The sequence below is a fragment of the Anopheles maculipalpis genome, chromosome 2RL, assembly GCF_943734695.1.
Source record: "Anopheles maculipalpis chromosome 2RL, idAnoMacuDA_375_x, whole genome shotgun sequence".
Classification (NCBI taxonomy): domain Eukaryota; kingdom Metazoa; phylum Arthropoda; class Insecta; order Diptera; family Culicidae; genus Anopheles; species Anopheles maculipalpis.
Window position 1 is genome coordinate 10,574,263 of NC_064871.1, and position 27,670 is coordinate 10,601,932.

At 44.0% G+C, this 27,670-nt stretch overlaps 2 protein-coding genes across 4 annotated transcripts in view; both read left to right on the top strand.

The window, feature by feature from the left end:
- Nucleotides 1-27,670, top strand: part of LOC126557911 (protein fork head) — a 251,822-nt gene that overhangs the window by 72,231 nt on the left and 151,921 nt on the right. The gene's annotated exons all lie outside the window — the stretch shown is intronic.
- LOC126556960 (hemicentin-1) overlaps nt 1-27,670 on the top strand; it is a 72,301-nt gene that overhangs the window by 902 nt on the left and 43,729 nt on the right. The window lies entirely within an intron of this gene.

Sequence of the window (27,670 nt, forward strand, 5' to 3'; positions counted from 1 at the left end):
GTGTGACGAGTGAAATGTGATGATCCATCCCGCTTTTTCGGGGCGGAGAACATTCCGCAACCATTTCAATTAAATTGGCAAAACTCGAACAAGATGCCGAAAACGAGCACAATATCGAGTTGCAAATGGTTGGTTGGGTTTCTTTTATTTGGCCATCTCGTTCTTGCCAAAGTTACAAAGCATTTCTCGAGCGCGGAGGGTTTTATCAGCCCGCCAGCAATGGGATGACGAGTAGTAAATGAATTTTGTGCCTCCTGTCCTGTCAGTCCGGATCGACATGTGCCAATGGCGGGCGCGCACGCAGTCATCATTTGATTGATTTGACTGCCATTGATTTCGGTTTCGCGCCCCCGGCGGGGACCGATAGCGTTCGGAAGCGCTTGTATTATGCTGAGCATTTTTGTTTTGTTTTGCCTTCTCTTTGCTTCAAACCTGAAAAGCACTTTGGCTTTTTCCAAGAATCAATTTGGCACCCCGAGGCGGACATGGGGTACAAAAGATGTGGCATGCGGTTCGGCCCCGGTAATGATGTAAAGAAAGCGAGCAGAATGTTGTGTGTCTTCTTAACCAGTCCCTTTTTTGTGTGTGTGTGCCGAAAAAGCCCCACAAAACATTACGTTGCATTATGTTGCGATCACTTGCGTACGCTAATGTGGTACGATTATAATGGGAGCCACTGTTGTGTTGGAATCGAATTTCTTAATGTCATTTTTCATCCTTTCCACGGGGCACGGCGTTTGTTCGCTTCTTAACGAGGAAGCAAATAATGTGGGCCGGAAAAAAACTTGCTCCCGTTTTTATTGTGGATTCGCTTGCGATAATGAGCATTTCCTTTCTGGCATTCAATGTTATCGAAGAAGTGGGCACACTTGCCGAAGGTGTACTACGTGTGTGTGTGACGTTTTTCTTTTGTTTTCCCCCTCCCCCTAAAGTGACAGCTGTCAAACACAGTAGTACAGCGACATGACAGGTGGGTATGGAAATGTCCGAAAATTGGTCGCCATTTTATCAATATCTGGAGTGGAAGTTGAAGCTAATGGAATCCCCGCAGGGTTCAAGAGAGAAAAAAAAGGAGTTGAAAGCATAAATATGTAGATTTTCTTCACCCAACACACACACACACACACATACACACGCTTGTTCTCAAAAACATGTGAGCATCTCGTGTTCGATTTGACCAGTTTATATTTGGGTATCCAAGCGCTTGCCCACATCAGCGACGCAGGCATAAATCTTATCCGTGCTATTTTTGTACTTCCAACTTCTACAACAATTTAATGAGTTTTTTGGGACGATACTAGTGTATGTGTGTGTAGCGTTTGTAGGACACCCAATGCTCATTTCTACACTGCTTTACGCATCGCATTATTACTACGCTGCACGGAGCACCCTCGGCAAGGTTTTCAAATTTAGGCGTTGTTTTTGAACTTCTCAAGAAGCAGCTCCGATGTAAACAGTAAATCTTGGCAAAAAAGGGGACTCGGGACTCGGCTAGTGGGAAGAGCAACTGTATCCATACCCTTCCCCGCCGTACAGTGGCGTGTGAGAGCACACGCGAGCAGAAACTTTATGATTTATGCCAACATATGCCGGGAGCGTGCAAATCTTAACATTGAAATATTTTCAGCTGCCGCGCAATGCTCGCAACCTGGTTCTCGTGCCGTGTCTTTTGATGACTTCTTTTGCAAACGGAATGCCTGGTGCTTTTTTGGGGAAACAGGGTTTAAAGAGCACACTGGCAGAGCACAGAAAAATGGGGCCATATTCAAGAGTGGATGGAAAGCAGCGAGAGCGGAAATCTTTTTTTGATGTCCGCTTGCCAATGTTGGTTTTCTCGACGACGACGACGACGACGATGACGACGGACACCAAATGTTAGATCTCGTGCTAGAGATGTAGGTGTGCTGACATTAGCGAATAAATGTGGCACGGCACACGTCAGGATAAACAGAAATTTCGTGAAAGGTTAAATCAACGGATTGTGATCTAGCTGGGCTGGGTAACCAGCCAAAGCCTGCTTTAGGGCCAATATTTTTGAAGAGCTGGTACGAGCTGGTTTTCGAAATGTTATGCATACATAATGATGGAAATTTTCCCAACCAAAACAGTTCATTTCGTCCAAAATTGTTCTTCTCAAGCAAGCAAAAAGTCTTTCTGCAAAGGATTTCTGCAAACAGCCCACTGGACCGTCGTATCGTAAAGATTGAGCCCATTTAAAGTGATTGGTTTTTTGGCCCATCGGAAACTTTCCACCCGTTGCTGGGTTCACCATCTTTTAAATCGAGCTTCCCAGCTCCCTTAAAAGCGGACAGTTACCATTCCAAGAAGCTGTTGCTTACTGCTAGCATAAAACTTTATCCTGTAAGCAACTTGCCACAACAACAATGACGACCGGAAGAAGCAGAAGCAAAAGGAGAAGAAGAGGAAGAAGGAAAGCCCGAATGTTGGCATAATTTTTACCTTCCACTACGCGGAGGGGCACACGGAATGCTGTGGAACCGTGAATCGTCAACAAAAAGCAGATTTTCACCACCGGCCGTTCTCGTAGCATGGGAAATTGTTGATCAATCTGGTCGGTGTGGCGCGGAAACGTTTCGCCCTTCGGTGGTGATGGTGGCGGAGAGAAAAAGTTTCCCAATGGAGCGGGTATCTTGCTCCACACGGCGTGTAAGAGAGTTTTTCGGGGGGGCTACCGGGCGTATGAAAAACCACAGAACAGCTAGCTTAAATAATGAATGTTGCTTCGGGTCGGTTGTTGGCGACGACAACGATACGGAAAGGGAGTACCCCTCTTGCGCGAGTTTATATTTTCACTTGGGGTGTTTTTCCCGAGCTTTCGTGTTTGCGTGTGTATGTGTGTTTGTTTGTGCTTTCCAACAGCTAGGTTAGAACATGGTTGGTCGATTCCGGTGGTTTCGCGAGTGGTTTTTCGCTGGTTGTTTAGTGAAGTGAGGCTGGTTTCGGGATGCTGAAAGACGATCTCTTCGCTCTCGCTTTCCCCTTGCTAGAAGGGTTGTGGTGGAGTTCGTTTTGTTGTTTTGTTTTCCTTCATACTAACCCACGAACCGAAAACCATGGGCACAGCAGCAGCGAAAGGTTTATAGCATCGCAAGTACTTTCGCTGCAGTGCCAGGCCCGGCTCGTGAAACTCATCGTTCTCGTGCATGAACTATGAATATCGCATTATGTTTTGCTGTCGTGAATTATGACACGAGCCTCATAATAATATTTTGCTCCGACCACGGTACCGATGGGATGGAAGGGAAACACCAGTATTTGCTGGATTATGTTTCTACACGATCATGATTGTGATCGTTACCTGTGTTTGCGTCCTTTTTGTTAACGCAAAATGTATTCAAGCGCATCTCACTGTGATGAGGGGAGAGAAATTTAAGAACATTTGAATGCAGTAAAATTTCACGTTTGATAAGTTGATGCTGAAGATGCATTTGCAATATTTCATGAAGGAAAATGACATGGAAAAATTAAAAGTCCTGTTAATGCAGATCGAAAAACTAAAATCTTAAATTTATTCAACGATGCATACGTTTCGAAATAACTAGAAAATAGTGTCATTCATATAATACAAGGGACCGTTCTCCCGTAGTGAGGACTGACGTTCCATCTACGTGGTATCGGTAAGTTGAGTAAGCCATTCGATGGCCGATGTGACCTTAGAAGATTATAGAGCCAAGACGAAGAAGGTTTGATGTGCTTTTTTATCAAAATTCAAAATTGGAAAAATTGATGGAAATTGGTTTTTAGCAACCGTAAACATAACCTGGTAAGGGGAAATTCAGTTCTTGAATTATGGGATGTTAGGAAGAATGGTTGGGGGATCTTTCATAAATCCGAAAGAAATCCTCTTCCTAGACTAATGACCAATAGCTCACGCCACCCATCGAATGACTCACTAGACCGGTTAATTACGATGAAAAGGAACAGCCAGTCCCCCTCTAATGATAGAAATGATCCAGGTTAGATTTGAGCCCCGACTCTACCGTGTGAAGATCGGCTGTGTTGTTTACTTCACCATCGCCTACCCATTATATTCCTATTTTTCTAGATTAAATTTGAATAATAGAAATTAATACTTCTCAAATAATTAATCGAAAATATGGGGACCCAAGTGGTACGATTTTTAATTCATAAGGGAAAATTTACAAACAATTTTTAATTCTTGTTCCAACCACCCTTTTTGTTGTACCACATTTGTGTTACGCACTGTAATAAAGGAATAACTCGAAAACAGCACAGTCTTCTTAAAATCCGACCGATTCTCTCTGCCTCAAACTGTACGTGTGTGTGTGTGTGTGTGTGTTTCCTTTTAGAGTGCAGGAAATGAAATGTATTTAAATGGACAGCAAATTCACTCGGTGTCATTCAAGCTGGTGCAGCACCGGCAAATTTATGGCCAGGATTCAAAATTTAGATCGTCCATTATCTGATGCTAAACCTACCAAACCCCAGACGCAGCGGGCCAAAGTAGGTCGTAAGTTACTGCTCCACTAACTTCATTTGAATATAATAAAAATCTACGGCCTTTCAATGTTTGACTGACTGTTGCCACTGCACTGTGGATGAAATCAGCAGCCTTTGCGTCGACTTTCTCGCAACATAAATCTACGACGAGGTTTTCTCACACATTCCAAGCTGGTCCGGGATTACGGCTGCATTATTTCGCTCAACCCCATTTTCCTCGTTTCGGTGCATCCGTGACTCGGATGGAGCTGGTTGCATTCAAGCCCGGTTGGCCCTGTGTGGCAGATAATAGACAGTCCCCAATTCTCCTGCTGCCAAAGCGTTGGGTTATGTTAGCTGCTGGTGGCAGTATCATTGCTACTGCCACGACTATCGGACATTCTTTTCGCTCGTAGCGTGGAATAGGGAAGAGTGAGGGTGTGCCTCCCTGGAGGAGGGTGAGGGCACACCCACCGAGTCCCAACGAGAAACGAACCGTGAACCGGAGGATCAGGTTCTCGTTTAGAGGGTAAAAGCTTAGTGATATTTGCCAGCACAAATCAATACACTGTCTGGCGGTTTTGGTTCTCTCTCTCTCTCTCTCTCTCTCTCTCTCTCTCTCTCGCTCTCTTTCTGCCAGTGTAGTAGTTTATTATGAAATAGTGTTCTCGGATTGTGCTAAAACGGGTTGGGGCAGCATCAGCCGGAAACGAAATGCACATATTTTAGTGATGCTTAGCAGCGCACACTCCCATCCGATCTGGAATGGGGCTGTCACGAGCATTAGCCTGTCGGGTGTGCCAATTGTGATCTATGCATGTTTTGTTTCAGCTCTAAAATGCAATTGAAGCCGGCTTTCCGGTGGTGTATGAAGAGCGGATGCTGGGTTGTATCATAAATTTCCATCCATAGCTTCATTTGAACCGGGATAAAAATATGCTACCACCGATAGATCGTAGGATTTACCCGTGCATGTACTGGCTTTATTCATTTAAGAAGCTTTGCACGGACAACACCATTGGATGCAACGGATGACAATAAGCGTTTGCTCGTAAGTGCTCCATAAATATGAGAAAGCTCTGTAAGCCCTTTAAATTCTCAAATTGAATATTTAACCAAATTCAAAAGCCACTTTTTTACCATTCAAAAACTTCCATCTATAAGCTGCACATTAAATTCCATTGTAAACGGTGGTCGTTACATTAATAAACAAAACAACTCCTATGCATCCTATTACACCTATTTTCGAACTATTTTCACTACTGCAAAACAATGCTGCTAATGACTGGCAAAGCGGATTCGATGCCTATCATGCATTTCCGATTGAAAAAGTTGACTATTTTCGGCTCTTAATTCCGTTGACTCCATCCTTTCCGAGCTGCCCGTTGAAACAATTGCTTGTCCGTTCGTGAAGGGCGGGGGTGGTGGCAGCCGGAAAGCTTACACAACTACACCGGTGCTTACACACACACAAAGCTCGGCATTGCGTCACGTTCCTAGTCGAACTCACCCGAAAGGATATATCGTTCGTTGTTAAACGAGCCGAGTTGCACACTGAGCACAGTCTATGGGCAGCATAAATTAGTTATGAGTTCCGCCCGTTCCCCAACCCCCTATGCCCCTCGGCCCGACGATGCGCTTGCTGTGGTCAGTAACTCTGGCACCTATGGGCACGGGTGTAAGTTCCGAAGTTCATGACTTATGCAAAGCAATTCTTGCGCTTTGTCAAGCATTGTATTGGCTTCGTCCGGTTTTCGGTTTTGGTGTGTTCGGTGCGTCCGCACGTCAATCCATTAGCTTTCATTAGTTGGCTTAATTGTCACGATTCGCTTGTTTTGTTAAGATGTGCGGATAAGTGGAACTGCTGGGAGCTAGGAAGTGCAAAAAGAAAATGGGAGCGAGGGCAATTCTTCGATCCTGAACTACAACGACTCACCAGGCGATGCTGATGCTTGCCATCAGGTACGTTCTCCTTCTCGGAAAACGCTATTCAGAAAAAATGCTTCAAAAAGCACACTCAAGTTTGGAGTGCTTTTTTTTCTGTGTTGAGTTTGCTGTTGGTGTGCGAGACCCGTATATTTTCCACTCATGGCAAAAGTTGTTTGCATTATGCAAACTAATTTTACGCTCAACTGCCAAAGAACATACGCCGCACGGTTCCCAATTACAAGCGGCAGTGGAAGACGATGGCGTTTGATCCCCAGTTAAAGCTGCTTGTTGTCGAATGGATTTCCTCACATAAAAGGCAAAGCAACACACCGAATATCGGACCTTTGATATGAGGCGAAGTTCATCCCTTTTTATGCTGCGAAAACCTACGGGAAAAAAAGAATGAAATTAAAACACATGGCGTTCAAGTGTTTGTAGTGTATAGGCATGGATTAAATAAATTCAAACAGGACCTACTTTTACACACTCACACACACACACACACACACAAATATGCCAGCCATCCAATCGGAAAACCGTAGCTGGGGCAGTGAACCGAAATAATGGAGTGAGTCGGTAAGACACCGTGATGCCCGTAACACACCCACCCGACCAACCCTTGCCGGGGCTGGGAATGGGTCGAATATTTTCCCTGAGCCGAAAATGAACCAAAACTTTGATCTCGATCCGTACCATAATTAAATATACTACTTGTGTAAGGAACTACTCCCAAGTCTGGCCGGCATTGCTTTTGTAGGAATTTCCACACACACACGTGGTACATTCACTGAAAGCCACAGTGTTTGTGCAGATGTACATTGGTGTAAGGAGCAGGGCGGGAGTGGAGTAAAATATATTGAAGGCATTTTAATTACTGAGGAACTCCCTGGAACGACTGCACTAGCTGCACGCTACTAAGGTGCATTTTGGGGGTTTTGTGTACCGACCGGCAGAGAGCAGTTTGAGGTTAGGAAAAATAAATTTACACTCCCTCCCCGCCCAACCCCCCAAACCGAGCAAGTTTGGGCAAAAGTTTTCCGTCCAAGAACAAAGAGGGTGATCACCTCTGTTTGCTTGGCCAGCCAGGTCAAACGATTCCGAAACCATCCCGCAAATGAGATAAATCTCGATTCACTTGCGAGATTGATGTGTCAGCCTGGCGGGTGACGGTGCGGTGATCCACCTTTTCAATGGACGCCATGTGGGACAGTTTATTTTGCTTAATTTAATTGATCATCGACAACTCGGCTGGATAAGCGTACAAAATTTTAGATTACATTCGGAGCGGTGTGGGGAGTTTGCTTGATGCTCAGTTCGCATGAACAGCCAAGGTTGCCATTAGAGGCAGATTCAACCAATTAGAGAAGAAACCATCTTCCGTCTTCAAAGGCGTATGTTCAAACAAGGACAGTTATTGCATTAGCATCGTCTTCATGGTTGGCATACGGATTGATTTAATGACACAAGGATTAGCGACTCACAGCACAGTGGCTCTTGTGGTGCATTACAGTAGAGATGTCCGGGAATCGGGCATCGCTGGATTCCGTTTGGAAAGGTTCCTCTTTCTATGGCTTGTATGCTGTGAAGTGACATTTTGTCATCCTCTGTATACCGAGCGGTGGTGGTGTATGATGCCTGTAGCACGCTCATTATATGTATCATCGTCATCAGAATCATCATCGTCGCATGGCTCCGGCTTCTTGCCCCGAACTAGCATCACTTTACAGCTAGCACGTCAACTCCAGCAGCAGCAACTTTTCAGTGCTATTAACATGATCAAAATGAAACCCGTAGCTATTGTTTTTGTCCTTCTCGCCTCTCCCTTTGCTGCTGCGTTGACAGCGCACACCCACATTCCCGCTTTCAACGCAGAAAGGCAAAGTCTTGCGACTTTTGTCATGACGCTACCCGGAGGCTACCTTCAGCTCAGCTTGGTTTGCAGCATTCATCGGCTCATCATAAGGAGCACATTATCTACGCTTTTCCCGGCTACGCTCCCACCAAGTTCGTGCCCGGGTCCACATATTGTGTGAAGGCTTGCGAAACCTGTCTGCAATTACATTCACCAGCGTTGTGTGAGAGCGTCATCGCGTCGCTTTTGAATTCATGGTCCACCGGGATGGGGTGGGCATGCTATCCTTGAGAGCACCAAGTACGACCACTCACTTTCATCAGGAACACACACGCACCCGTACAGGCAAAAGTTGCACGTGTGACTTTGTGCCGGTGGATGTGAATTTCCGGTGACCGATACGACGACTACTAGGCTCATCACCGTAGCGCTGAGCCTGACGATCCTAGGCACCACGTTGCCAAGGCTAAATGAATGAGGAAAGCCGCATGACACGGTGTGTACATCATAAGTACACCGCGCACATGCAACACTCCATTAACAGTACGTTCCCACCCGCCCCCGATACCCAAATCCTCCTCCCCAAGAAATCGTTGGTGTAGGGATGTAGAATCGTTTTTGAGCAATTTTTTACCACGCCTAACGAGCCTCTAACGTGCGGAACGAGACAGTTGGCTGGCGGTTGGGGGACGTGTTGAAGGCTACTCCACCGCGCTACGTAACCAGACACACACAGCCAAAAAAAAAAAAAACGAAAATCACGTACACGGGAAAAACCCTCCTTGCGCCAGGAAAAACGCTAGCACATAAACTAAATTGTTTGTGAAAATTACACGACCGTTTTGTTTAGCTTCATCTTACGCCCGCCCGAGTTTTCCACCAGTTTTTCGCTTCGGCTTTACTTCAGCATTATCCGTGGGGGTTCATTTTTTCGAGGCAAATGCACACACACACACATCGCCATACACTTTTTTGGTATGAAAATGTCGTCACTTGCCTTGCCAAGAAACCTTGGCCAAAGGAGAATGGAGAAAATGAAACTAAAACAATTCTAGTTAGAAGTACATGCGCACACAGGTACATAGGTACCAGACACACACACACACACACACAGGATTGGATGTGAAATTGCAACTCGCAACAACAAAAAAATGAACGAAGAAAAAGCACATGAAACGACCGCAAACGGGCACAAACGGAAAGTGTGTTCCTGTTAAAATAACCCTTGGCCCACAGTCCTGCCAACGTCCCGGCGTATGTTTGTGAAGGGTGAAACGTTTGCAGCGGAAAAGTACCCCAGCAAACGAGAGGAAACATCTTGGAGCAGTGTAAAAAACTAAGAAAAAGGAATAATCATCCATCTAGTTGCTTCACCGGTTGGCCCAAGCACATTAGGTTCGGTAGGTCAAACCTGCGAAAACCTGCTGAGCAGTCTTAGAACGAAGTAAAAAACGAAATCTGCCTACCCTGTTGGCCTTTTTTTTTCTTCTTCGTCCCTTTTCGTCGTTCTCGTCGGCAGGAGAAGGATTTTTGTGACGGCCGGGTTGCTTGTTTCGGTGCGGTGTTCCGGACGAATGCACACGCGCGCGTGTTCAAACTTCAAACGTGCCCCAGCACGCGCCCCGAGACGAGGGGGCACATTCTGGTGGACCCACGCACAAACACACAGCGATTTCTGTCCCACAGATGGAAAGTTTGCCGTCGGCAGCAAAAGGGTCCGCTCAAGCAAGCGCTCAAGGAACGCGAAGTAACAAAACTGGGCAAACTTCTCGGTTACAAGGTTCCCAAATTCTGAACCGACCGGCTCGACATCCTTCGTGACTGTGCGCTGGATGACGGTGAACGACGGCGCAATGGCACAAGACGTCGGCTGCGAAGGTTGTGATATTTCACAGCGAAAAACCGAGATGGATTTCCAAACGATCCTTCCATTCCCATAATACACACGAGGCTACGGGCATTTTGCGGGGATGGGTCGCGGACTCCGTTACCAGGGAAAATGGTTGTGCACGCGAATTTCATCGTCATTTCGGTCTGCTAGAAAATTATGCTCGCTCGATAGCAGTGCGTACTGCTGGTGGAATCCTGGGGGGGAAACTTATGGGAAGGGGAAAAGTTTGCAGTTTACCAAAAACCGCATACGCTGCTCCTGCTGTGCCGCTGCCGGTTATAAAATCCAGCTGTAACGTTACGATTGGATTTCCGTTCCGTCCAGTATACGGTAACGGTGAAAATCTTTGGTCTCTCGTCCGCTAACCGCTAACGATGGGTTTTGGAACGTTGTCTTTGCAAAACCCTATTCGGGCAGGTTCCGTGGCGGTTGGTCGGTTCGTGATCGGTAAGTTAACCGAGCGATGGAGCCACACATTCATCGCAACGTGTGTGTGGTTTCTTTTTTTTGTGGAGAAATGCATCATCATTCATACCGGATGGGAAATGTAACCGATGGCTGGAAAGGACAGGATTGGTGATATGTGAGAATGAGGTTTGCTTATTTATCGGAATGGAAAGGGAGCATTGCTCTGCAGGGATTAAGCAGAACCATTTTTACACTTTTATAATTTTCCGTTTTTATGTACAGAAATAGGTTTCTGATTTTATTTAAGAAAGACTCGAATTCTTCGTATTTCGTTCCTACTTTGAACTCATGATAGGCGTTGATGGTTCTTGAGAATTCGCCGTCAATGATTCTATCCAGTTTGAACTCCCCCAACATTGCTCCCCGGGTACACGAGGCATCTTCTACGATACCAGTCGATCTGACCTTCTTAGTGCAAGTTTTATAAGGACTAGAGTTAAATTGAACCTGAGTTCTAAGTAGCATTGCTTGTCGTTCGGATGTCAAATCTCTTCCGTCAGTCTAGGGACTCTTTTTTATCAGAGTCCGTAATACGCTTGATGTATTGAAGCGTCTTGCCTACGAATGATCCTCTGTGCTTTAAGGTACTACTCTGCATTAGAGCGAGCAGAGATTCTTCACAATATTTGCTGCTCGCATGATCGCTCTGCACTTCCCAGTTATGTAGGCAAGAATCGGTTACTCAGCTTCCAGTCCTCCACTGTTTTGTTGCAACATGTTTCCTTCTTGTCCTCTTCCATTTAATCTCACATGCCGTGCCGACTCAACATTCCACGGCTTTGAATAAAATCGTTCCTTATCATTTTATCGTTCCCATCTACTATCTTCGACCTAGGCTCTTATTCTCTTAGAGCTGCTTGATTAGGATTATTTGAAGCATTAAAAGCATTTCTTAGTTTTGAGGGAAACAATGTTAATATACTCGAATTGAAATTTAATTTGAACTCTCATACATCACAGTGGTCTAATGATCTAAACCCGAAACCATTAGCCTAGTCACGATGTCAATTTCTTGTTCACGACCCTCAACTTCATGCTCAGCTTTCTACGTGATGAAAAAATTCAACATGATTTAAAATGTCGATTTCGAACGTTCGAATCTCGCTTGTTCAATGGCAATATAAGCTAACCTTCATACCATCACGAACCATTGACCTTCTGACTGGGCCGTGGGTATCACCGCATGGAAAGTGTCAAGTACGCTCTGTACACTCCATGGCCTTATTGACAGCGGACACAACGCTAGCGCACCATTTTACGCTTTACGCTGCAAATGCAACCCACCGAAGCCGTTGCGTCGTCCACATTTTATGACCATTCTTAGAAACACACAAGCACGAGTCATCTTGAACCCCAGCGTCGACCATCCCCGGCACGGCATGATGGCAAAAGTAAAACAAAGAATTTTCCATCGCATCACAAAAACCATCTCGTGTGCTTGGGATTTTAACCAACACCAGCACTACCCTCCGACAGATACTTCCTCTCGCTCCTCGCGCGACGGTCATCGTGCGAACCTCGTAACCACCGTCCTGAGGTCAGGAGTTAGGATGTGGCTTCTTCGTACGTCGCAACCCTCCCATTCGCCGGCAATATGACTTGGCGAAAACTCATTGCAAAAGCTATAATTGAACTTATAAAACCTCACCCATTACGGACGTGCCAGTGGACCGAAAGTGGGATGCTGCTTCTTCCTCTGCACACAACGATAGGCGAAGCTTGGGCTGCTTTAAGAATGTGGATTCTTCGGGAACCCGCATTTTAATGGCGAGTTGTTACGGGATCGGAGATTTTCCATCGATCGTGGTGACGGCGTGGCAAAGGGTGGGGGGGGGGGGGCCGGGACCGAAACCGTTGCCTGCCGATGTAAGCATTTTCGAGTGATTTTAATTGACTCCTCCGCTGCCATCGTTCGGTGTGGCGGTTTTATGAACTCTCCGAAGCGTGCCTCTCAAAACTGTTCGCATTGCTGTTGTTTATTTAAATTTACACCCACCAGGAGTCGAGTGTGTCTTCGGACGGGGGATCGTTTCGGCTGTGATAAAAGTACAATCTTTTAATAAGAGCATTGCCTCGGGAGTAGCGTTATTTATTGTTTTGTAACGCTTACTGTCTTGACAACGCAACATCCCCCGCGCTGTGGTGCCTCTAGTAGAACGGTGAAGTGTGTGTGTGTGGGCGTTTTTTGAAGATTGTGTCAGTAGACGGTTTTCAACTTTTGCCGACAACATCTGTGCTGTGCTTTGTGTGCTTTTTCTTTCTTTTGAAAGATTTTGCTACCTGATTGTGTGCTATCGTGACCAACGTTACGAAAAAGTTTCCAAACATTACCCTGTCAAAGATAGAGCACCCTTTTGATGCAGCGTAAAACAGCTCATAACGCCAAGGAACAGCTTCCCTTCGGGCGACTTTTGTGTTGATCTCGATAAAGAGAAATTACTGGAAAAATCAGAGAAGAAAAAAAGCACGCGACGTGGTCAGTAACTCTCTGCAAATTATGGTGTAGAGTGCGTAAAACTGTATAAAAAATAATTACGCCATTCCGTAGCAGTTTGCCACACACACCGTAGCAGAATAGGGCAGATCATTTTTATGATTTGCCAGGAGTGGTTGGAAGGTTATGCTCGTTTGGGCTTTTTTTGCTCTTCTTCTTCAGTTTTATGCGTAATGTTAAACCACAGCAAAACTTTACTACAGCAAAAAGGGAACAAACAAAAAAGCGTACAATACACACACACACACATAAAACATACTCCACTACTACTGCTGGTGGTGTCAATTGCGAGTGAAAAGTTGTTGTTCACCACAGATGATATGAACCGGATTCGGGATGTTAATTAAACATGGACGTGATTTGACCGAATTGTTTGTGAAGTGAGCCACCACACACCACCGCAAGGGTGTTTTTATAATTATAAATGCTGTTTGTGTTGCCGTTTTTGTTTTTTTTTTTTTTTGGTTCCTCAACACTGCTCAACGTATTGGTTTTCACGGTCACAAATGAACATGGCGTAGAATTAGTAATGGACAGCCCTTTGATTGAGCTGAATGTGGTGGGCGAACGCTGGAAATGATGGGGAATAGTTTATTAATACTAGCTAGTAACAAACATTGTAAAATATCTGTAAAAAAACCCTGTCATTTTCACTGCATCATCGTGATTCCACGAAAACAGCTGCTGGAAATGAAACTTTATACCTATTTGAAAAGAACTAGATTTTTTTCCGTCATTTCCTGGACATGTAACATTATACAAGTATTTTCAGGAACTTCCCACAACAATATTGCACAACAGTACTATATGGCAGCTCGTTAAACTTTTCCAGCGTCAGGACAGAAAACCCCACGCACAAACGGATAGAAGAATTATGATTAACTTTGGCAGCTGGCATGTTCGCCATTTTCCATGCTATTAGCATGTACTATTGGGCATCTTTTAGAGTTAAAATAATGGAGCAATATTCTTACAAACTAAACACTTCCAATAGAAGTACTTGGAATACTTAACATCCTTAGTTATAAGAAAATCGGCGATACAGCCCTAGCAAAACCTCGCAACGCAACAAGACAATCTGCAGGGATGTGCTGTGGCGTCGTTTCGAATCTTTGCGTAAGTGTGCAAACTACGTGATGAGGATTTGGAAGTGTTGCGCGTCCCCTAACCAAACATCCTCCTTTACACGCTGAAATCCTTTACACGGTTTTGTAGCACCCACAACGGTCCTGGCACGGGCAAGTTGAAAAATTTGCTCCCAAAACTTTCAACACCCTGCTTTTAAATTGCAAGCGTGTGTGTGTGAGTGTGTTGTGTCGGAGCTTGAAACTGGGTGAACGAGGGTTGCTAGAAGAAGGAAAAAAAGAAACGGTTGCTGTCCCAAACTCCGTAGCACAACAAGATGGTGAAGCTTTTGCTCGGGGGATATAAACATGATTTGCTCGCAATGACAAAGCTTCTTTTCTTCGAGTTCGTTCCTCTTTTTTTTTTTTTTGGTTCTGTTCCCACCCTTTCCTGGGATGCAATCGTGTTGCATTCTCGCTTGGAAGAAGTTGCACATGTTGATCTTGCTAGTTATTAGTTTGCCCTATGGGGTTGGTGTTAACGAGTTTGCTGAAAAGTTTAGCATGAACAGAATTATTCGCTACTTTACGACGGGCCGCCACACTTGGGGAAAAGGATGCTGGGCGGACGGTTTGCATCCTCCCCCAATTTGAATATGCGCAGGAAATTGTCGAGTGCAATTGAAAGAATTTCACTATAAGCCCTGTTTCCAGAAGGTTTCTCTCTAACGCCCTTACACGTTTTGAATAATTGGTTGCCGGTTTGTAGCATTTATACACTGTGCAACAGTTCATCCCCCTCCAAAACTGCCTGCCAAGGGCGAAGAGTGCAACACATAAACCAAGCATGAGTGTTTTTTATTGTACAGCCATAGATTATGTTTTACTTTTTTGCACGCAAACAAAATACCGAGAGAGATACGATAGGACACGGGTTCTTTGCCCATCTGTTACGCAAAAGTTTAGCTGATAAACGATTAAACTTACTGCTCACCTTTGCCGCTTGTGGAAGCGTTTGTGGAATTGGTGGCTCGTACACCAGTTGTGGCAGTTTTGAGCTATTTGCATGATTGTGTATCGAAATTTCATTTTCGGAATCAAAATTAAGGTGAGGGGAAAAAGGGTTTGTGCATAAATATTATCAAAAACTTGCACATGATTTGCAAACAGAAACTGGAAATAATAAGTCAGAGAATTCATATCAAGGCAACAAATTGTTGATTTTAAGGGGAAAGAAAAATGGTTATGCAGCCTTAAATCATGGCATGAGTTATGAGATTTTTGGCACAAGGTGAATGACACCAAAACATTATGCCTTGTTGGGCATTACATCAGATACGGTTGAAGGCCAAGTAAGGTTTAAGTGTTGATAAGTGATGGGTTCTCGGAACCGGACCCACGGCTCCGAGCCAAGCCGTTCGGTCTGTCCGGAGTCGTCCGGAGCCATTTGAAGCCGTTTGGAACCGTCCAGAGTTGTTGAAGAGAGCGCCAATGTAGGTTCTATCACCGTATCATGGACGAATGGAAGCACTGCAACATTTCATTTTCCCAGATAATTCGACGGTTTTGGAACTGCCGACTAACGGCTTCGGACGGTTCCAACGGCTCCGGACGGCTCTTAACGGCTCTCAAGGCTTCAATGGCCCCGACTGACGACTATCGGTTTCAAACGGCCCTGGCTACCGACTACCGGCTCCAAACGGCCCCGGACGGCTCAGACGTTTCCGGACGGTTCTGAACTTGGGGTATTGCACCTACCTTCCGCAGCCGCTTCCAAAATTGGTGGAGTCTTTCGGAAGCGTTTCCGTTTTTTTTTATCCAAATTACCCACCACTAGTATTGATGTTCTAGCTTCAATAAAAGGTCTTTAAGAGCATATACTAATAGCTTGAAACCTTAAGACATAAGGCTTTTTTTAATAGTACAGTCTGTACAGTTGTACAGACAGCAGAGTGGCGAAAAAAGTATTAGAAACTCAAAGTCGCTTTAAACAGAAAATTAAGGAAAGTCTCCTTAAGACTTAAGAATTAAGTTTTAGATAAAATAACATCAAAATCAATCCACATCCATAGCCAGATCTAATACAAAACTGCAAATTATATCGCCAATGCAACTTATATCGTCACCAAGAGGCCCAAATTGTGTCTTAAAGTAACTTCACGAAAGAAGCCTAGATTATCGTAGCGCTTCTGGGCCATCGTTAGTACTATTATTAGCCATCACTGTACCTAGAGCCTGTAAGAAACTGGAACTGCCACTGGTTATCAGCAGATATTAGATTTGCGTCATTCTTCAACGTTTTCTAGCATTCTGTAGGACACGGTACTATCCAGATAAGATCCAATATTGGCCAATTATGTTTTTTAAAGTTCCAATCGTTTAAACCTAATGATTCTGCTGTTTTGAAACCCAAAAACAGTTTGTTGTCTCCTGTTGCTGGTTATGTTGAATATCATCCATCTGCATCGGGTGATGTTATGTTCGATATTATGTACGCTGTATTACCAACTTTATTCAAGAATTCAACCAAAATGACCCAATAAAAGTACACAGGAGACCGATGTTATTTGTATGCAATGCAACTCCGTGGGCGGGTTTTAGTTACCACTGCTACCTGGCTTTATATTTTTGAATCCAGGGGACGAACGTCAACAAAGAATAAAGATCGTTTTCAGATAATCTGCTGAACTGTAGAGACTGTTAGAGTTAAAATAAACTTTAAATCAGTATGAAAATGTGTCATGCTACGAATACAAATTTCGTTGTAGACTTCATTTTTATAACATCGATTATTCGTACAAGAAATCTAACTTTCTTCGTTTTCTCATTTGCTTTCGATCGGCTGTGCTACAAAAAAGTATCTACTACGCCCCTTTTTGACTTATTTTTAGCCACACATCCGGATAGTCAGTCAGTTCTTCCTGTATCGATGATTGCACGTAGCAGATAATCTGTCTCTTTCATTAAAACTGGTCTCGTGTACATTGCTTTTCTACACTACGGGGAATAAACACATGTCTGTGCCGTACCTTGGAAACTGCTGCACAAAGTAAAAGCAAAGAAAAATCACCAGTTCAACCGTTCGCTAGCTCGTTCCTTCAGGCATGATGCACTCCATCGCGACATCCGAACGTCCGTAAACATGGAAAACGATTGAAAAACATCGAGAAAAAAAACGCACACCAGCACATACACTCGCACACCCATAAACAAACAGAACCAGGCAGAAAACGTTCTGCGTTCTGCAAGTCAGAGCTCCCGGGGAAAAATATGGTTTCGCTGTATGTCGCCCATGTTAAACTGCAAAAACGTAAAATATGCAACGGAACCAGAGCGCAGCAGAACCCGGTCGCGCAGGAAGCAGAACATTAAACGTGTATTTATAGACGTCACAAATGTCTCGCTGGCCTTACCCTCTTCGTTGCATACGTACAACCGTTGTGTGTATGGCACGTTTTCGTGCCATTACTATATTAGCTTCATTGCCTGTATCGCTCGCCTGGTATAAGTTGACTCTCTGTGCCAGCCGCCTGCAATATTGTCATTGCCCCATGGCGTATGAGGTTGACGATCGTCCGCTGGCACGAGCAAAATATCGTTTCAAGTAGGTTTGTTAATGCCATCGTTACCAACGGGGGAAAAGAAACTGTTGGAATAATGATTGGAACAGGGATTTATGTAGATTTTTAATGGGATTTTATTATATGGAATCTAGATTATTCCTCAAATCGAACTCTATTTCTAAAAAACGAAGAAAATCTGACTAATTTATTTACGTAGCAAGAGTTTTCCTTCGTGGAAACAGTTGAACGTGTCAAGTACATTTGTTTTGGACAGTCCGTTTCCGTACTTGATCCAAGCTTATTTACTGTTGTATCCAAAGAATCAAACTTACAGAGCAGCACACTTAAGCACTGTGGCAATAGCATCCTCACCTAAACTTCTACATGAACACACATCTGCTGAGAGCACTCGAAGGAAGCTCAAGTAATGTTAACGTCGAGCACGATTGCTTCACAATCACGAGCAGCCTAATGACTCCCCAGTGGCTGGGAAAACGTTGTCGTTGTAGCTTCCGGAGAAACCGCACCAATGTCCACACCAGACCGCAACCACAGCCCACGAATGTCCCCGAGGGAAGTTTCGATTTAAACGGCAAAAAACACGTCCGACTATGGATCGACTTGATAGCCGATCAAACACTGTGAACGACACTATCTCGGTTAATGCCTTTTCCTGCACAGGCAGGATAAAATTTTAACGATGTTTGGAAATCAGCAAACTCCCGGTGTAATATTTATAAGATCTAAGAACATTAACTTAACAAAATGCCGGCATGTGGACGTGGAGAGCAGTTTCCCTGCAAGACACGAATAATTTTGCAGTGATCAGCTGAAGCCACCTACCAGGAACCACTATGCCACGGAATGGTAATCAATTGCATCAATGAAAAATTCATCGTCTGGACTTTAAGCATCAGTCGTAAAACTGGACCAAATCGCTCGTCACTCACCGAAGCGATGGCTGTTCAAATTTTATTGCATTTCCTGGGGAAATAGTTTTGGAAAGCTGTGTAATTCGTCCATCACACGTTCCAGCTAAAACCTCACCCGGCAAAACTTTAATGAGCAAATACCCGACATAGTGGCGACTTTCGCCACGCCAACCAACACCCATCACTGACACAGCAGCGTTTGCGGCCTGTTACGGTGCACCGAAAATTTCCCGAAACCCGAAACCTTCAAGCGATCGTTTCGTTTCCTTTCCTTTTGACTGTCGAGAGAAAAGTTAAACACATTTACGAGGCACCTTGCACCATTACCAGGGGCAGAGTGGCCTCCAAAAACACTCTCCAGGATGTAGCTGGTGGGTGTGTGTGTGTGTTCGCTTTAATCGATCCTTTGTACGACGCACTACCGGCATGGCAGAACCGTGGTGCCGAGTGCCGAAACCCCTCAAATCTCATTAAAGAGCCGGCAAAACTTTTGCGTAAATAAATAAAAGTTGGTTTCGCTTCGACCGCCGGCCGCTTGCCAAAGTGTGGAAGTGGGTTGCATAAAATAAATTACTTCTCCAGTGTCCGGGATGCTTTGTTGTGCATCGCTCTTGTGCGGGGAGCGATTTATTTTAGTCAGCACAAATGGTTTGCGGGATTAATTTGCGAGGCGCCTGAGAATTTTGTTTGAAAGAGTGAGAGAGAGAGAGACAGAGAGAGAAAGAGAGAGAGAGAGAGAGAGAGCAATAAGGACAGTTTTTTGGAAGAAAATGTTTACTGTTTTGATAATAATGATGAAGTTATGTTCAATATCAAATGCCATTCAAATGCCATTTCGTAGGTAGTTTTTATTTTAAATGGTTTTGCATAAAAATATCTAAAAACGGCAATGGAAGAAAATTAATTTTCGGGCGTATTTTTGTATTTTTTAACGTGGCTCATATCGCAGTTTCCATGACACTACATAGCCGTCTTTAATTAATTAGACAAAATTGCATCGATCGAGTCTTGTTATCAAATTTATTTAATAATTTTGGTTTGAAGCGTGTTCATGTGATCCAGCTATCTACAGCTTTCTAAGAAGAGATTTATGCGAAATGTTATCCATTACGGCATTTTACAGATTTTTTCTTCTTCCTGCTAATATTTATTTTCCATGGAAAAATACCATGCAAAAAATTGTATATTGTCAAGCAATTTTTAAACCCTGTCAAATGGAGCGAGAAACATTCAGATAAAATTCTTTAAACCTTGTACATACAAACAACTCATGCAGTTTGAATGATTGTACAAAGTAGGAGTTGGAATATTCGATAATTCTATCAGAAAAAGAAGTGGGAAATAGTAAGAAAAAAGAAAGAGAAATTAAAAAGGCGATCAGTTGAAAGACTTAGTTTGCTCAGTGAAAAACGTTCAAGAAAGCTGACTGTACTTCTGGTCGTTTCGAAACCCAAATTTTTACTCATGCAATGTCCTTAGAAGTGATGCTCGGAGCGATGCCGCTAGAACTACGTTTTTTGCAGCTATCACTTCGTCTTCTACTGAGATCCACAGTATCCAACCCACTGGTGATTGAAAACTTCAAATCGCTTGTTACTAGAGACAAGCTCTAAGTGCAAAATCATGAGTTTATATCATGATTTAGTATCTCTTCAGGCAACTCCTGGAACCACTAGAGCAATAAACCGCGCCATTTTACCAGAGTCCTAAAATTCCCTTTTAGTAGTCGACACCTCCATGCGAGAGGACACGAAGAACATTCTAAATGATCTTCGCTGGAGAACAGTTCCCAGCATATTTGTTGAAAAGTATGGCTATCCAAATCCTCAACACTTCTACACAGACGGATCCTCTTCGGAGACGGGCACGGGCTTCGGTGTATTTAACACATGCACCGAAGCTTTCCACAAGCTTAGACAGCCATGATCTATATATGTAGCTCAGCTGGCTGCTATTTTTTCCGGATTGCTCATTATAAGCGCCAGTATTTTATATTTACTGATAGCCTCAGCGCTGTCAAAGCACTGAAATCTGTCGAGGCACTAAAGAGCTCTGATTACTTTATACAACAAATGCTAAATATTCTAAGCTCTTTGTTCAATAAAGCATTCCAAATATCGCTTATATCGCTGCCTGCTCATTGCGGGATCCACGGCAATTAAATGCAAACTCCTTGGCCAAACGAGGTGCCTCTGATGGCAGCATTTTTGTGAGGTCGATTCCCCCTCACAAGTTTCTTCGCACCCCACAACAGCTGTGGCCCACTGGCAGAGCATGTGGGATGAGGACGATCTCGGGAGGATCGTCCTCATCACGGAGGGATTTCACGGGCTCCCGGTAGATCGTGTGTTTATTCGCATGATGTCGAAACTTATCTCGAACCATTTTGCGATGAATGCACATCTTCAACGTATAGGTAGCGACGACTCCAAGGTTTGTAGTTGTTGCAACGGATACCACGACATTGACCACATCCTCTGACCGTGTGTGGAGTTCGATACGGCTAGACCCGGACTCTTGACCAACCCCGGAGGTGCCGATGCGCAATATCCTCGGACAGAAGAACTACGAATAAGCGCGGATTCTTCGCCAAAGAGATGGGATTCGACCTTTGATCCCTTCCCCTCTCCCTTCCCGTAGATTGTTCGCACTATCGTGCTATTAGCAGATTCTAGTTTGTTATGTTTATTTGTTTTTTGTTGTAGTTTTTTGTTGTTCTTTGTTTGTTACACGTTCGCAACGGTGGCGTCGTTATGCGCCGGTCACTATTTCGGCCCCAGTATCGATAAAAGTTGGTTTAGGAGATCTGAGGTCGTAGCTGGCGACCTTGTCGTTGGCAGAATGTATGGGTTCGATTCTTCAGCAACCTTACACGGTTATTGTGGCTGTCAGCTCCACGCGTTTTGCGACAACATTAGATCACTGAACCAATTGAATTAGATTTGGAAGACGTGTAGTTGTGACTGGCGGCTTTACTGTTGGCGGAATGCGTGAGTTAGATGCTACTGTAGCTTCACAAAGCGGTTTTAGTGGCTTTCGGACTCTTGCGTTCTGCCGATGGTGGTGCCGCCAGCCACAACATTCAAATGCTAGCAACGAAATGGAGTGGTGAACACCAAGGAGTATCCACAACAAAGGGGGTTTTCTTAGGAGCCAGTTGACAGTCTCCACGGCACAATGCTCCAAAGAGACGCTATCCCTTTAGCGGCCATGGAGAAGACAACAGAACAGAACCATACATGGCAGCAACAACATCCACTACCGAACTAACCCGGGATAAGGTGTACTTGAATTGAAGGATAAGAAAATGTTAACCCTCAAAATAGGATATAAGTTTAATGAATTGTTAAGCAAGATAAAATGTATAAAATTAGATTTAAAGGAATACGGCCTGGCCGTCATTACTAAATTTAAAAAAAAATCCACATTCTTAAACATCTTCAAATTAATACTAAGCAAATAATAGAAGTTGTCATAAATTTTAATATCAATACTACTACTCTTAGGCTGCACATAATTGCAAGTACATTATATAAGATTTTTTATAGACAACCATTTAGTCCTGACTCGTATACATGCAGTTTATTTCATAAAAAAATCTTCCAAACAATTTACGCACTTTAATGGAACCAAAAGTATGCACTATATTGTCTGTCGCGCAATGTGCTTCGTTAAAAAATATTTTATTTAATTGCATCGCGCTCCCAATATGCTTGCAAATGTGGTGTGGCCTTGAAGCACCACAAACCTATTGGGATGTGTTGCGCTGTTACGGTGGTGGCGTACTCGAATAGACACACACAAACACACAGCAATCAGCGAACACGATGGCACTAAATGCCATCCAAATTATACCACAATTTTCCCGAGATCGCAGATGAGAAAACGGGGAGAAGACCGAACACGGAACAACGGAACATTGGCATTCAAGAAATAAAACGTTTTTCACATTTTTCCAACACTCTACACTGGGTCGCTTGAATTTTGGGAGGGGGGGAGGGGGAAAGAAACCGGAACGAAAGCAAAGCGTTGGTGATAATGGTGGTTTCCCCCCCCCCCCCCCCCCCCCCCGGTGGTTGAAATAAGCAAAAACGGTTCCCTTACGAACCACAAGACAAAAACCACTATTCCTAGCTGCGAAAGGGTGGGGTTGGAAAGCGAGTAGGCAAAACCGGATGCCAACTATCTCATCACACTATCGGTAACTATTTACATAATAAGAGCTTCAAATCAGCATGAGCCGTCTAAAGAATACGTCTATGCAAATTGAATTAGTTTCGATGCTATAATATGGCACCCGAGCGGCAGGGTTCGGCTTGAATTCCTGAAAAGGCTGCGTCTTTGTGCACTGCGTTGATGTGAGTGTGTGTGTTGGGAGAAACGGGCAGGGGGAGTTGATGGAGCTGGTAAAGACACACATGTGCGCGAGATGGATGGGCCTGGCATCTGTTGGAATGGTGTCGGCACGTGTTGGAAGGACGAAAACTGTACGCCAGCTAGAGCAGATCACACTAGCCTTTGCTGGTCCGCCGTGAACGTGTCAACGGCACGGCTAAAATGAAGCAGCAAAGAAGCGCTACAAAAAAATTAAGGCCATTTCCTTAACCACGAGCATGTCAGAGAGATGGCATGAGCCGGGCACGAGGATTTTCCCGGATACCTACGCCGAAGAAAACACAGTCGAAATTGTCAGAGCTCGTTGGGGAAGGGAGCGTAAAACTAGGGTTAGAGAAGAAGCAGGAAGTCCCTCAGCGGGAGCTGGAAGATGAAAGATGAAGCGGTGATACACTTGCACGCCACGCCACAGTGTATAGAGCGCAGCGTCGGTGAAGAATGAATGGAAAGCATGAATGCATTTGCTTAAAAAAGTCACGTCTTCTTCTGCAGACGGTTGCCCGAGAGAAAGCATAAAGAAAATAGCAAATTTTGCCAAGCCAGCAACAGGAAGTAGCGTCAAACCGGAAGCAGCAGCAGCTAGGAAAAATAGGGAAAAGAGTTCTGAGTTTCATTTATTTGTCCGCTTTTTTTTCTTCTTAGCTTCTATCACTTCTTCTCCATTGCAAACGCTTTATTTAGTGGGGAAAAGCCTTGTGGAGCACACAAAAAAAGTGTGCTAGTGTTGGCCGCTGTGTCGACAGTGAGTTGCATTCGTTTCGTGTTTCGTTCTCGCCCCATCTTGCCATCTCACAAGCCACAGCAGAAGCTGTAAAGAAGGATGCTCCCTCAACGGAAGCGGAGTTGCTTAATTTTTGCCAGCCAGAGCCAGCTTCAGATTCCTCAAGGATCCCAGCGGGGGGAATTTTTTTAATGTTACATCCTATTTCGTTCTCGCTGTTTCTTGCTCTGATCCTCACTGCATGCATTCTCGTGTACATGTGCCGGGGTGTGTGTGTGTGTGTGTGTGAAAAAAGCAGCAAGCGGCACGTGATTTGTGTCGAACGGAGCAGAGCGTCGGTAGCGTTTTTAGCGCTGTAGGCAGCGTGAAGTGAAAAGTTGGAATAATTAGCATAGTGGTGCTTGTAAAGTAGCTCAGTGAAATGAGAAATAGGTTAATTTTCATAAGGCACTAGCATGTACTGGATGGGTAGTTTCAATTTGAATTTTTAAACTGAGCAGCACACAGCGATGCTCCTGGTGTCCGGTTCCGGTTGCAATTTTGTGGAGTAATTTGCCGAAAATCGTTTCTTGATGAATTAGCCCACGAAAAGTACACTTGTTGTGTTAACGTTTTGAAATAGGGTTTTCATCAATCGTTATTTTTAACGACTGATGGAGTTGAACTACCTACTATACAGTCTGGACGGAAGAATAAGGATAAACATTCACTTAACGTTAAACCTGAAGTTAGGCTTGTAGTATGTAGCATTGAGTATCAGGCTTACAAGTCGATTATGAGCCTAAGCCACAACAGGGAAGAGACTGAAATAAGGATAAGTTGTAGAAATAAACGCTATATTTTACAACTTTTTGAGCTGGCAAAGTAGTGAAACCTGCAACGGCAAGTAACCGACGTCGTCTGATATTGGGTTCAAACCTCGGGCACCACATGTTGTTTAGTACTGATATCTGACTGATGCGATATTTACGTAGATTTGGAGACACACAAAGATTAGAAAATTTGATACTTTTTAAAGATTTTTAGCAGCTCGCCTCGACCTCTGGCTTGTCCACCGCTACGCGACCACTCACTGCGATCACCGCTTCAACTTGTCGGGAAGTGACTACACTAACTTAGTTTGCTTTTTTAATTTCTGTCAGCTCCTGAACTTATGTTCAAGAAGGCACATATTCCATAGACCAATCAAAAACATTTTCACCTCACGAAAAGATCTCAAAACACATCAAGATGTATTTATTAACTTAAAAACGTTTTTGCAATCAAAAACAACTCCAAATTTTCAAGCCAAGTTCCCGCTAATTCGCAACCTTTCGCGAGAGCCTTCCAGCAGCAAAACTCACAATTCAAAGCCAATTACACGTAACAAGTGTTTAAAATTGACAACTCAAAACCCACCTGATCGCTGATGGGGCTTTAGAACAAGCCGTGCTGTTATGTTTTCTCCTTCTTTTCCTCGCTCTTCACTGAGAGAGCTTAAGCCAAAGTGTCTTCTAGTTATTGTTTGTAAGCGAAAACCTTTGGAACAACTCCCACGCTGGCCCCCTTTTTTGGAGGGAGCAGACTCTTTATCAATCCTGGGCCTCCGTTGAATTTTGTGAATCTTCTTCCTCCACTGTCTACCATAAGCTTAACGGGGAAGATTCGTTACTGGTGAAAACTCGTTTTTCCTCGGTCGTGTTCATCTCTCCCTTCCCGGACTTGCTTCAATATAGCGTTAAAAGTTGATTTTTTTTATATTTTCCACCCAGTTCTGATGCGCGTAGGCCAATTTTCACACTGGAAAAAGGGTGGGGGGGGGGCTGTTATGAGAGGGGGTGTAATTTTTCCCGACAGCTGCTGCCTGATTCGATTTCGCTAAAGTTCGTTGAATATTGTGAACCGCTGGAAAAGGATGCTCTTCTCCACGATGTACCTTTTGCCTTCCAATCCTCCCAACCAGTACAGTCGATTGTCCGGCGCACTTAAACATCGTTATCCTCAACGATGGGTAAGAGCGAATAAAACAGCTCGAATACCGTGTAACCGCTCGGTGGACCTTCATCAAACAAAATTGACAAGTCATTTAAATTGGTATCACCGGTGTGGAAATGTTCTTGTCAAAAAGTTGAAGGATTTTCTGACGGTGGTAGCACAGGGCAATGGGCGAGCAAGGAAAATCGCCAGCTAAGATCAGCCATGATCTGGGAAGGAACCCTATGAATTTTGATGCAATTCTCGTCGGAGAGTGACTTTGTGTGGAGGGTGTGTGACAGAGGGCGTGCTTAGGGCATAAAATGAAGCAAATAAATTCATGGCCTTATCGGCACGTTGAGCTGATCGTGTTGGGTGGCAATTATAAATAGGTTCAAGAGGCGGCAACACTGTTAAGGGATCGGGCTTCGGGACGGTTGACTGACGAAGCTATTTCTTTTGCAGCGCGTGTTGATGGTGATCTGGCTGCGTGTTTTCGAGCTGCTTCTGCCGTAGCGTAAATTTGCATAGAAACTTTCCAGCTGAATAACTCGCTCGAAAAATTATGATTCTCCAAAAGATCCGCCCAGTCCCCATCCATATCGTTTGCACATTTTTCAAGCATGAACTCATCGAATGTTAAATGGTGCCGATTTCCCGGTTTTCTAATTTTAGTTTTGGAACCGGGAGGGAAAATAAACGCAGCGATAGAGCGATTTCAGTAGCAAGAAAGTAAAACCGACGGAAAAACTACATTCGTAGCGTGATCTATCTGCTAAAAGGTTTAAGCGCGTTTGTGTGTATGTGTGTGACTCGTTTAGCGTTCCGAAACGAGCTAAATACGGTGTGGCACATCAGCTGCGAGCTGCCAAGGCCAGGAAGGGTTCTCATCCGAGCAGCATGCCACGCGCGTAAACTAGTTTGCTTAATTGATCTGAAAAAATAAATATCCCAATCGTTGTGCCAGGGACATGATGGGGAGTCAACCGAAAAAAAGCGTCATCACAGTGGGTGGCATTAGAATGGGGAAACTCTGTCAGTTTTGTCATTTAAATCTGATGAAACCTTCGAATTGAGGGTAGGATTATTTGTTTTTCGTTTAGGAAGATGATTTTTTTTTATAGTTTTGTTGAAAAGTACCATGTTTAAGCTTTATAAAAACCTTTACTTTTAATTTTATATTCCGTCAATCTTCAAAAGTGAAAGTTGCGCCTATCAGTAGGCAATCTGAAAAGCATCACATGTGGTTAATATGTTGGTAACAGATCAGGTTAAGAGTCTCAGTGTAATTTAGTAAGTAATAAGTATAAATAGGGGCGGCCCGGTGGTGTAGGCGACAGCGGCGCCGGTCTTCAAACGGCAGGACCGAAATTCACACTCCATCCGGACCCTCTCTCCGTAGTGTGAAGACTGACTAACCAACTGCGTGGTATCGGCAGTCTAGTAAGCCATTTTGATGGCCGGCATGACCTTAGAGGTCATTAAGCCAAGAAGAAGAAGAAGAAAAAGAAAATGTAAATACTTTTTGTAATTTAGTTTTTACGAAACCCTGGAGTGAGAGTTTTAATGGAGACCAATAATTGATTGATTATAATTAAAAATAACAAAAATCAAATTTACAAAATTTTCGACACGATTTTCGATGTTATCATAGAACCACTGCATTTTACTTGAATGTCCAGATTATTTTCCTTTCCGGAATGTTGGAGGGATCGAAATATCACCTTTTGTAGGGGACTCTGGATGTTTCTGAAATGAGAAGACGTTAAAATAGAATAAATATGCTCCAGCCCTAAAGATCCGAAGAATATTCACGTCTAATGAATTCCGTTTTGCAAAAACCGTTTTAATTAAGGCGTTATTTTGACTTTGATTTGATCACCTTTTGGTTTAATATATTTTTAATGTTTAATGATATAATTGATGTATTGTTCTCGTCCGATCAAC